The sequence below is a fragment of the Alligator sinensis genome, unplaced genomic scaffold (genome assembly GCF_000455745.1).
Source record: "Alligator sinensis unplaced genomic scaffold, ASM45574v1 scaffold832_4, whole genome shotgun sequence".
In the NCBI taxonomy this organism is placed as follows: Eukaryota; Metazoa; Chordata; order Crocodylia; family Alligatoridae; genus Alligator; species Alligator sinensis.
In genome coordinates, this window is record NW_005842329.1 from 290,582 (window position 1) to 302,657 (window position 12,076).

Sequence of the window (12,076 nt, forward strand, 5' to 3'; positions counted from 1 at the left end):
CCTTTCCAAAATCAGCAGCTGTATGAAGGGGACTTGGCTAAAACTGAAACTAGGCATGGATCAGGTGAGGGTAGGAGAGACGTTCCTCACAGAAAATGGCTTTTCTGTTTTGCCTTCCTCTAACAAGGGCATCTGCCCTCAGTTTATTGTATTCTGGATTCTTCTGGACACAGATGGGTAGTCTTTCCAATCATGATTATGTTTGTCCATTATAGAATACAGGAGGATGGTGCCCCATTCTTTCAGATTTAGGCCTGGCCACCATTAACTTTGATATTTTTGAGGGGGGAGGGGGAGAGGCAGGGGGGGAAGGAGAGCTTTAAAGATTGAATTCATAACTAAAAGTGAAGTTGCACATTCTGAAAAGTCTCTAGTCCGTACAAACCACAGGAGCAGGTCATTCAACAGTGCAGTTCACTATGAACACATCATCCTAGGGCTATGATTTTTCACTAGCACTACACTGAAAATAGAATCTGTATTTTAAGATTTATTTTCCTGCTCTGATCTTTAAAGGCCTTGATCAGAGTAGCCCTGGCCTCTTCCTGTGCCTCTTTAGAATCCTAGGCTGAGTACAGATGGTCAAAAAGCCCAATACTGAATTGATTCAGTCTTTGCAGGTTAGTCCAAGCTGCAGAGTTTGAACCAGTAAGCAAATGAACTGACATTCATTTTTTATTCAGGAAATGCAGCCACATGCCTGCAGTGGCTCAGGCCAGAAGCTGGGGGGTACTAGAGTATGGCTCTCTGGCATATAGCCAGCATGGGCTGTGTGCTTACTTCCTCTTCCTGCTTCCCGCTAGATCTCTGGGATTTGCAGTCTAGATTTACAGCAGCGGGACTCTGCAGGGTTGCTCATCACTTCCTCTTCCTGCTTCCAGGTGCCTCTGGGATTTGTAGTTCACAGTCACAGCCAGCACTAAGTAAACAGGGCAGGACAGCTCTGTACTCAGGTGAAGGGAAGTTTAACCCCCCTCCCTTGCCCCAGACCCCAGTAGGGGTTTGCCTGGGGGGGGGGGGGCGGAGACAGTGAGCCAGCCCTGGTAGGGCCAGCCCTGCTCTCTGGAGCAGACAGCCCAGCCCAGCCCAGGGCTGTAAAGCATGCTGGGATGCTGGGGGACTCTGATTTAATTTGAACCAGGAAGAGGACTGGGACAGAAGCTTCATAAACCAGTTTGACCCAAATCAGTTAAATCTGTTACTACATTCAACAAGGCTTATCTTAAACCAATTTCAGCCAATTTGAAACTGGTTTATGTGCACTGAACCTCTATTCTGTTACAGGTTTAAACCAGTTTCTGATCACTTAACCACTTAACCAAATCACTCATTTTATGTGTAACTTCTCTCCCTAGCCCTAAACACCCATAACAGCTATATTCCATTTGAACAATGAAACTGAGATTAGTGAGTGTCACAAAATTGTCACAGGAACTAAATGTAGATTGTGGAGCTCTTGTACCAAAATAGATAGCAATAACTGCTGACTTCACCATATTCAGATAAAATGTAAGACTCATTTCTTTGACTTGGCTTTCCTTCCATAATATCTTACTCTTGCCATTACATGGACATTAAAGGGCTTACTTTCTTGGGAGCAGGTAAGAATAGATTGGAGGGTCCTATATATAAATACAGTCATTTCTATTTACCCACCTAAGAACTCAGTTGGTTAACTGAGCTGAGCCTACTCTGTCTGATGGTTAGAAGAGAGGAAAGTCAGTTTTGCTACTGCCTCTCAATGTCTCCCTGTAACAAGCGGGCGTCGTGGGGCTGGTCTGATTATTGGCCTGCCCACTAGTCTCTGGGCAAACTGCCCACCTGCGTTTCCTGCCAAGCCTTGATGATAAGAATTGAAAGATGTCAATAAGGTGGGAGACTACCCATTTACTTGCCCTGATGCCAAAGGCCTATGTACACAGCTCTGGCCTTCCCTGTACCGTGTCCCATGCCTCGCAGATGGGATCCATGGTCTTCCACTGTCTCAATGTGCTCCCCTAGCCTTTCCCTTCTATGGGGTCACCCACAAGGCAGCAGGGGTTGAGGCTTTCTGGTGTCCCATACTCAACCTTCACTGGGGAGGCCCTAGGCATGGCATTTCCTGGAGGCTGTCTTGCCACAAGCAGCCCCACCACACCATCCAACCCCAGTAGGGTGTAGTTTTAGGCCATGCCCCAGGACCAGGAGTCTTCAGCCATCCCTATAGCACCTGCCCTTACCTTCAAGATGTTGTGAGTGGCAGCTCCAGCTGGGTGGTGTTCTCTCTATGGCTGCAGCCAGCAAATTGCTGTCTCTGCTGTTCAGGGCCCTGTTCTTATAAGGAACAGCTGGTCCCTGTTCCCAGTCAGGCAGTTGTGCCTAATTGGGTATTGCAACCAGCTGCAGGCTGCCTTGCTGCTGCCCATGCCACTAGGAGTAAGAGAGCACACCCTGTGCTCTGTTACACTCCCCTGTCATGTAGAGTTGCAAAGTCCTACTTTGCAAGCATATTGAGACTTTTGTCCTGATCTAAAAGTTTGGCCTAGGGCCTGATTGTCAAGCTAGTTTTTTCTGGCTATGAAATAAAGAATAGCCAAGGAGAAGAGATGTTGACATACTGGGTGCATCTACATATGCACTTAGCATGGAACAATAAACTCCAGTGCAGTTCACACTGGAGTCAGTAGCTCCCGGGCACAGCATATACACGTGCACCTGAGAATTCAGCAGTTAGAGCTGGGGCAGAGCAACCCTGAGCTGGCAGAGGACCCAGGGGCTCAGCATGGGGCTTCAGGTGGCAGCACCAGGCAGCAGAGGGGCTGCCTGGGGCACGAAGGTGCTACACTGTGGGGCAAGGCAGCAGGTAGCCCCTGCACTGTAGCATCTTCATGCCCCAGCTATCCCTATGCATTGAGGCTGTAGGATAATACTTATCCTGGACAGTACTACGTACGACAGAGTTAATTTACTGTGCCCTAAAACAGGCACACATGTAGACAGTGACACTTTCCTGCAGAGCTAATTAGTCAACTCCACAGTAAAGCGCACATGTAAGATGCGCCTGCTCATTTTTTCTTCTCCTCCATAAACACATTTAAAGGAATAGGTTTCTCAATTTCCTTTTAGATTAAAAGTCAGTGATTTATAGGCTGGATCCGGCTTGCAGAGCCATTCGATCCAGCCTTCAGACATGGAGCTTTGGCTGCTGCAGCTGTCAGTGCCATCACAGGAAAAAGTAGCAGCAGTAGCAGCTGGGTCCTAGTCCCCACCTGTCTGCTTCTGATCCAAGCTGGGTCATTCCAGCCTACAACCTGAAAAGGTTGCCAACTGCTGTCCTAGGCCATATGGAACCATCCTATGGCATTTAATGTAATTTCTCTGTATCTTCTGAGCTATCCATAGAATTTGGAAGGAATAGATCCCTGCTACGGAATTCTGTAGTATGGTTTAAAAAGAGGAATAAAAACTCTAGAAGAGGGTGTTGTGTTCATGAACTACCATATATTTTGAGTAATTTCAGTAGAACCTGACTGACTTCAACACTATAAAGTTCATAAGACTTTATTATATGGGAAGAATTTAAAAAATAAACAACACCCTATCCCCCTCCCAACCAAAACTTGGTTTCAGGATGTACTCATTCTGCAAGGGCTGAATTGCAGAATGAGGATTTCATTGATGAAGCTGCTGCCTCACTTGTCCTCACAGAATATATTGCTGTTGTTTTATTGTTGATAAAGGGGGAAAGTAGATCATTCTAGCATGCTGTCTCCAGTCTAGAAAGAAGCCTGCCATATGAGAGAGGGAGAAGAGGGTTCTTTTTAACTGTCTCAACACGGATGTCTGAACACACTTAAAAGGGTACCCAAACTCAAGCTGAATCACTAGTATGACTCTGTATTAAATAGATTTCCTGTTTGATGACTTTGTTTTCAGAAAGGGTAGGAGCTACTGGCATGTTTTTGTTTCATTTTAAAATTCCATGGTCCTTACTGTTATTCAAGCCCACAGTTGTCAGTAGTCAGACGTTGACTTTGTTCTGTTCTCTCGAGGGTTTGTCACCCTTGTATGAAGCTTCGGTGAGTTTTGTCTTATTAGTGCTTATTAGAAACTCAGTGCTCATGACAATGGAGGACTAAGAGCATGGGCAGATGGTGCATAAGCTTCCCCACAGAGCTCTGCCTCAGCATGCTTCCATACTCACAGGCAACACTATTTTAATCCTCAGTCCTTACTTGAGCAGAGACTGTTTGCTGTGATAGACAACCAGACCAGGCTTCTAAGGCCAAGGCTGGCAATCAGAAAATTCACAGTCCTCCCTCTCTGCTCTTTCTGAACCTGAATTTTCCACTGTTCTGCACACTGGGGAGTATTTTCATAAATAATTCTAATAACTAGGATTATTTAGTCTGGAGAAGAGAAGACCAAAGAGAGGAGGGGGGTGAGTTTTTATAATGGTCTTCAAATCCTGAAGGGTGCTTCTGAAAAGGATGTAGAAAGTCTATTTTTATTGCTGCAAAGGACAGGGCAAGGAACAATGGTCTTGCTTCAATCAGTGAAGCCAAGAAAATGTAGGTGGAATATTAGGAAGAACTCTCTGACTATGAGGGCAGTTAATATTGAAATAGGTACCCAGAGAGGTTTTATAGTTTCCATCCTTGGATGTTTTTAAGAGCAGGTTAGGTAGTCACTTGACTGGGATGGTTTAATGAAGGGCATTGCTGCTTTGGGTGGCAGACTGAACTAGATGACCTTCTGAGGTCCATTCCAACCTAACTATTCTGTGCTTCTATAATTCTATGATCTTGCCCTGTACATCGCCCCATTGAAATTAGTAGTAATTCTTGAAATTTAAAGTGCTCCTGAGTAACAACACTGGATTCTCTGAGGTTAATTTTCCCGGGGCCAGGGTTTTTTTTCTGCTTTTGCTCATGTTGTAGTATCTGACGATTATTTTCCAGAGCAAGGGATAGATCCGTTTGGGTAGGCAGGGCAGGATCTGGTCTGTTATGCCTGAGTTGCTTAAGACTGGATTCTGAGGGCACGTCTACAAATTCATTAATGTGCTTTTGCAACTTCACATTAAATTTAGTACCTTTAATGTGAGATACTAAATAAATGTGCATTAGGTGGTGCTAATGCACAGCAGCGAAAGCGCATGCTTTCTTAGGGATGCTTAATGTGGAGTAGCCTATTTTTACTGAGCATTAGCACAATTTTTTGACATGACACTTTACTGCACAGTAAAATAGACTACTGTGCATTAAAGCACATATGTAGACATGCCCTGAATATAGTTACCCTGGTATAAATCTAAGACCAATGGAGTTTTTAAAGAGATGGGAATATGGCCCTTGACTGATTCTTGTCATCTGGAAAAAGATAACACAACAGATCAGTGGTCCCTTCTGCAACAGGGCAACCAGTCATGCTCCTAATGATGCAACCATGATACCAAGGAAGATAAAGAGAAGGTAGGGATGCTTTTGTCCCATCACCTACCTTTCACTCACTCCCCTCTCCCTTTGGGAATGATGCTCTTAACAATAAAAGCACCGTATAAACATGAAACTTCATTTACTGAATAATGGCATGAGCCAATGTCCTCCTGCAGCTTAGAATAAAAAACTAAACTGATTTTCATTTGTGACTGAAAGCAAATGTTTAAAAAATATATATGTCCACACTTGAAAAGTTAATGTACTAACACATGGAACAATTTAACCACTTCTAATTACAAATGTATTGCCCCCATTCAGTTTTCTCCTTAAAAAATAAGAGCTTGATTTTATAATTTTGCTTGTCATTGTGCAAATTGGAACCAGCACCAATGATGTTAATTGAGTAATGCAAGTTTAAAACTGGTGCAAGTGATAAAATGTCAGGCCTACAATCTAAGATAAATCTGAACCTTATGGCTGGGTCCATCAGTGATCCTTTAAGTAGCTTTTGCTGTATTTTGTCTATATTTATAAGTAAGTAAATAATTATATAGTCTAACCACCTTTGCACAAATGTTTCCTCTTCAAGCCATCTATAACACTCAACTGTAGAGACTTGCTAAACCTTCCGATCAAAAACCCTGTTCTTTTAATACATGTAAGAACCAAGAACATAATCACCTGTTCCAAGTTACAGATTTTTACATCAAGCCAAGGATGACACAGTTCAGCTGTGCTTCTGTTTCTTAAAAAGTGAACACCGTTTAGTGTGAATATTGTAGTGCTGCCCTCCAGTGACAGAAGAGGGGAGTGGACTGCATTTCTTCTGGGCATGTTTTCACACTGGGGCAGGGAAGTATGGGATTGTATTATTTTTGGTCTAAACCAGTGATACTCAACATTTTTGCACTCAAGGCACCCCTCCTTAACTTTTGTGAATTCAGTGACACTCGAGCTCAAAAACTAATTTATATATTATAGAGTTTACCAACTTACACACCAGCTGGACAGTGGGGTGTGGGATCCTTCAGGCGGAGACAAACCTGAGCCAACACTTATCTACTTAAGTCTCCTCATACCTCACTTACCTCTTTATACTTCCTGGCACTCTTCAAAGGATCTGTCTGCACCCCAAGGTGCCCTGGCACCCTGACTGAGAATCACTGATCTAGACAGAAAAATATATCTAATCCAGAAAATACCACAGGTCCCTTGTTCTCTATCTTGCTGTAAGTGCACAGAACTTCAATTTCAGTAGGAAGCTTACTATAGGGCTGGAAGTATCCTCCTAATTTTTTAAAACTCTTTTTTAATTTTTGGCTTGCCGTGGTAATTCTTCTTGTGATGATAGCTAAATATTCTCTAAATAGTTACCCCCTCTTCTTTCAGTCCTTGGTCAGGGGTGCCCTTTAACAACAAGCCTATCTGCAATGGGTTTCCAGTACACTTCAGTTATGGAACTGTATCAATACTCTACTATTTTTAAATGCAGCGGCAGATAAATTGAATTATTGTATAATTTGACATTAAGGATAAGGCTAAACTATTAAAAAAAATTGGGTATCTATGCTCATAATATGACTCTCTAACACTGTTTAATACTGGTCCTTTTTCAATATTATATTATCACTGACTAACCACTACTGGTTATGGCAAACAGTGGGAGCTCTACTAAAGGCAACATGCTGGTGACAATGAATGTTTAACCAACACATCTCCTAACCTTACTTAAAGCTAATTTAAATGGCATTTTTGAGAATTAGGGCACTTTTGGACATCTTGTACATGGGTAAAACTGAATTAATGGGAAACCTTAAAGGAAAAAAAGGTTAGTTAGAGAAGACTGCTTTCTAGAAGTCAGAGTGGTTGCAACAATGTATAAACCAGAGAGGTCTAAGGGTTTGTCAACAGAGAGAAGTTTTACCAGTTCTACTGTTTGATGATAAATTGAATTAACTGTATTGATATAAACTCCCTGCGCAGACGCTTTTATTCTAATGTAAGAATGACTCTGGTTTTTAGTTGACTTGAATCCCTTCCAAAGTGAAATGCATTTAACCATATAAGGGATTGTTATTCCAGAATAAGAATGTGCACAGCGGAAATTACCCTGGTATAAAATATAGGTTGTGGACATAAGAGCAATTTATGGCAGTGTTAAAAGGAGGTGAGGCTTTATAGTAGGGTTAAAAGGAGGTGCTTCTTTACAATGCAGGAGCACTCTGTGGTAACTACCCATGTGCATACTCCTACTTCCAGTAAATCGAAACTAAACCATGAATGCTTAGCTAGCCCTTGGTGAAAGAAAGAAGCTTAAATTACTGCAGCTCAGTTTCCATTTACCACAAGGTAAGAGCATGCAGCCATGTAGTGAAGTCCTATCTACTTTTAGCTCCAATGTATTTTTTTTTCTTCTGTCTAGCCCCTGAACGTCACATCTTGGTTTATACTGATATAACTTTCCTGTGTAACTAAGCTTTTAGAATAAAGCTGGATGCAACAGATGCCCTTTGACAAAAGTCTGGTATCAGAAAGGTTAGTTTTCTATAGGGTAGAGTGAGAGTCAGAACATCCAGTTTTTCTGTCAGCTAGTCAATGCCCTTTTTCTTTTAGGACATTAAGACGTGCCATTTAATCCTGTTGCTTAATTTTTCTATGAAATGGTCAGGATTTTTGTTTTTACCTCAAAAAAATATTATGACATTTTAATTTATTAATATTTGATATGCTTGGATGGAAGTCACCATAGCAATATGCCTTATTATTTGATTGTATGACTGGTTCATATTTCCAAACTGGTTCTTTAAAGACTCGGACTCCAGACTTACAGGCTAGGGGCAGACATTCAAAAAGCCTTAGCCTGAATTATTCAATCTTTGCAGGTTAGTCTAATCCAGCTAGACTGAATCGATTTGTAACTGCACAGACATCCACTCTGGCCTGAAAAAATGCCAGCACATGCCTGCAGTGGCTCAAGCTAGAACCCAGGGGTGCTAGAGCAGCCCTCCTTTCCCTTCTATAGTGCTGAGCTGGGGGGCAGGGGGCATGGTTAGGCCCTGGCAGGATACTCTGATTAGGGAGGGGTTTAAACCCCTACCCTGCCTCCATCATCTGAGGCTTTTTCTAGCTTGCTGCTAAAAGGGCGGGAGTGTTGCCAGACCCGAGCCTCGAGCTAGCACTATGCGGCAAGGGGTGTGTGTGCAGTGCATGGATCTGCTGATGATACAGAGCTTTTCAATCTCCCTATCTCTGCTTCATTATACTGTCTCCAGCAAACTGACAGGTGAGTAGGCCAGCAGGTGGATAATAACAATGTTTATCACCTCCTCAGCAAAGCAAAAGCCTCTTTCATTAGTTCAACCTCTTCTTAAACAGCTTTTTCCAAGGAAGGAAGGAGAGACATTACCAGCTGACCTGTTGATTAGCTCCAAAAAGCCCTAAGTGGACATTGTTCTGTCTGCCTGTCGCAGTGAAATTGGAGACACACACACAGACACCTCTCAGCATTAGCTAGCATACCATATGCCTAGGGTTCGTGGGGCTGGGGTCTGTGCTGTGGGAGATGCAGGGGGGGGGGGATCCCTGTTTGAGCAGTGAGTGGGGTGGGGCAGGGAGAAGCCAGGCAGACCCTGCTGTGTTTGCAGTCTCTGCCGGAGCTCTGGCCAGGGAGCAGAGGGGCAGAGACAGCTCTGCTGTAGAGCAGAGAGCCCCACCCAGCCCAGAGAGCATGCTGGGATGCTGTGGGACTCTGATTTAACTTAAACCAGGAAGGGGTCTGGGACAAACATTGCATTAACCAGTTTGCCCCAAATCAGTTAAATCTGATACTACATTTAACCTGGTTTATCTTAAACCAGTTTCAACCATTTTGAAACTGGTTTATGTGCACTGAATTTATGGTCTGTTACAAGTTTAAACCAGTTTCTAATCACTTAAACTGGTTTATGTGTAATGTCTGTCCCTAGCTACAATCACAATCCTAATGAAATCATTTTTTTTATTATTAAGAATGGGCGCAAATATCATGGTCATTGATGCAAGAATTATTGGAATTCTTTTTTAACAGCAGGCTGTGTAATTTTCTGCTTGAGGCCAAAGTTGTGACAGGACTTCTCTCTTTCTGCTGCCCACAGCTACCCTGAGTGCTTGAAGCAGCATTGGTAGTAATAAAGTGTGATGATAACAACATTGGCAACTTTTTATATCAGGAACCAGCTCTGGTACAGTCAGTGCTGTAGCAAGGGGTGGGGGATGAGCGGGATGACCGTCCCAGGTGCCAAAAGAAAGGGTCACAAAGAGGTACAGCTCAGTCAGGGTGGGGCGTGGGATGGAACCATGAGTGGCTCATTTGGCGGGGTGTGGGAATGGGGGAAGGGTGACTCCCACTGCTGTGTGCACTCCCGGGCAAGCATGGGGGGGTGCACTCCTGGGCAAGCATGGTGGGGCATGTGCCCCACAGATTTGTGCATGAGGCAAGGGCAGGCTGCCTCTGCAGGCTTTGCCCCAGACACCAAACTTAGTTGCTACGGCACTGGATACAATACTGAACAATAAAAGCTTGATCTTGGATCTTAGTTAGCTGGAACATGAGGCTGATACAGTGTTATGAGAGGTGATAGGTAGTGTTCTACTTCTGTTCAATTCAGCTAATTTTTTCTGTCTCTGTTAGTATGGTGGTATAAACAAGGGAAGTTTTGATCTGGCTCAAAGTGCCCTTTATATCATCCTTGTGTTCTCTAGCAATTGTAAGCAACTACTGAGCTCATACAGAAGTGTACAGTTTAAAGCAGTGGTTTTCAACCTGTGCCTTGTGGATCCCTGGGGGTCCACAAGCTGTATCTAAGGGGTCCATGAAAGATGACTATGATCAATCAAAAGTATGTGAATACCCATACTTACAATTCAAATGGGTCCACACCTCCATTTGGAAGTTTTTAGGGGTCTGCAACTGAAAAAAAAGGGTTGAAAACCATTGGTCTAATGGAATTACTTTTCATAGTGTCCCTTACCTGAAGCATGGCAAAAGTAAAAGAGAAATTCTGCATTAAAAATTTTGAAGAACAGTAAATGATGTGGTCATTTCAGTGGGACAGACATTACACATAAACCAGTTTCAAAATGGCCGAAACCAATTTGAGATAAACTTGGTTGAATGTAGTATCAGACTTAACTGATTTGGCTCAAACCAGTTTATGCAATGTCTGTCCCAGACCCTTCCTGGTTTAAGTTAAATTAGAGTCCCCCAGCATCCTGGCATGCTTTCTGGGCTGGGCAGGACCCTGCTCCAGCCACAGGGCTGACCCCACCCTTCTGCTATCTAGCCCAAGCAGGAACTGGCCCTAGTGGAGACACCGGCTGGCATGGCCCTGTTAAGGCAAAGTGGGCAGGGAGGGGTTAATACCTCCCTCCTTCCCCTCTTCCCCCACCACAGCTGGGGTCAGCCTGTCTGCCAAGGAGCAGAGGGGAGGGGGCTACAGTGGTGGCCCCTGGGGCTGGCAAACTCTGGCTGCAGGGCAGAAGGGATGGAGGGAGGAATTAAGCCATCTCCTTGCCCCTTAATAGGGCCATGTTGGGTGGATTGTCCCATGGGGCAGGGAGGGAGTCTCTGTTCCTTGCTAGGAGGGACTCTACCCCCTCCTCCTCCTCCCAGGGTGGGGAGGGGGGGCTCTGTGTGGCACTCTTCCTTCCCCCCCTCCCCCCACAGGGCAGGGGGAGGTTCTGTTCATTGCTTGGTGGGGACTCTTCCACCTCCTCCTCCCCCATCCCCCACCCCCTGCCGCCACAGGGCAGGGAGGGGAGGCTGTATGCAGCACTTCCTAGCCCAGCTGGGCTGGGCCAGGGCACAGGAGGCAGCTGTAACAGAGCTGTAGGTGTCAAGGGGGGCCACCTCTGGCCCGGGCTGGCCTTGCTCAGCCCTGGCCAAGGCAGCCACATGGTGGGGCCAGGCCGGGCTGTGAGAGCAGAGCCATCCCCAGCGGGTGTAGCTTAGTAATGGGGACCTGAGTGGGGTGAGCGCAGCCTGGTGCATGCAGTCAGTGACTGGTTGGGCAGCAGCTTATCCAGGCCCAGTCAGGGGCACTGAGGAGGCTCACGGGGCCTTAGCAAACCTCAGTGGTGGGCAGCTGCCAGGCTCTGGGCCCACAGCACCTCCAAGCGGGCCTGGATAAGCTGCTGCCTGGCCAGCCACTGCCAGGCTGTGCTTGCCAGGCTGTGCTCGCTGATAGGGCAAGCTGCTCACTCCCCTAAGCTGTACCAGCTGGGGGTGGCCCCGTCCCCATGTCCTGGCCCGGCCCTACCATGCGGCTGCCTTGGCCAGAGCTGAGCGAGGCCAACCCAGGCCATAGGGGCAGGGCCACCCCCAGCAGCTGCAGCTCTGTTACAGCCTCTCCCCATGCCCTGGCTGGGCCGGGCTGGGTTGGGCAGTGCTGGACACAACCCCAGCAGGGGGCAGGAGGAGGGAGAAGAGTCCCTCCATAGCACTGAACAGAGCTTCCCGCACCCTGTGTGGAAGAAGAGTCCCCTCTGGGGCTGGGCAGCCTTACGCAGAGCCCCCGCTCCCTGCCCCACAGCAGCGGGGGGGGTAGGAGGGAGGAGGAGGAGGGGGAAGAGTACCGCCAACATGGCATAGAGCCTCCCCCCACCCTACAGTGGGGGAG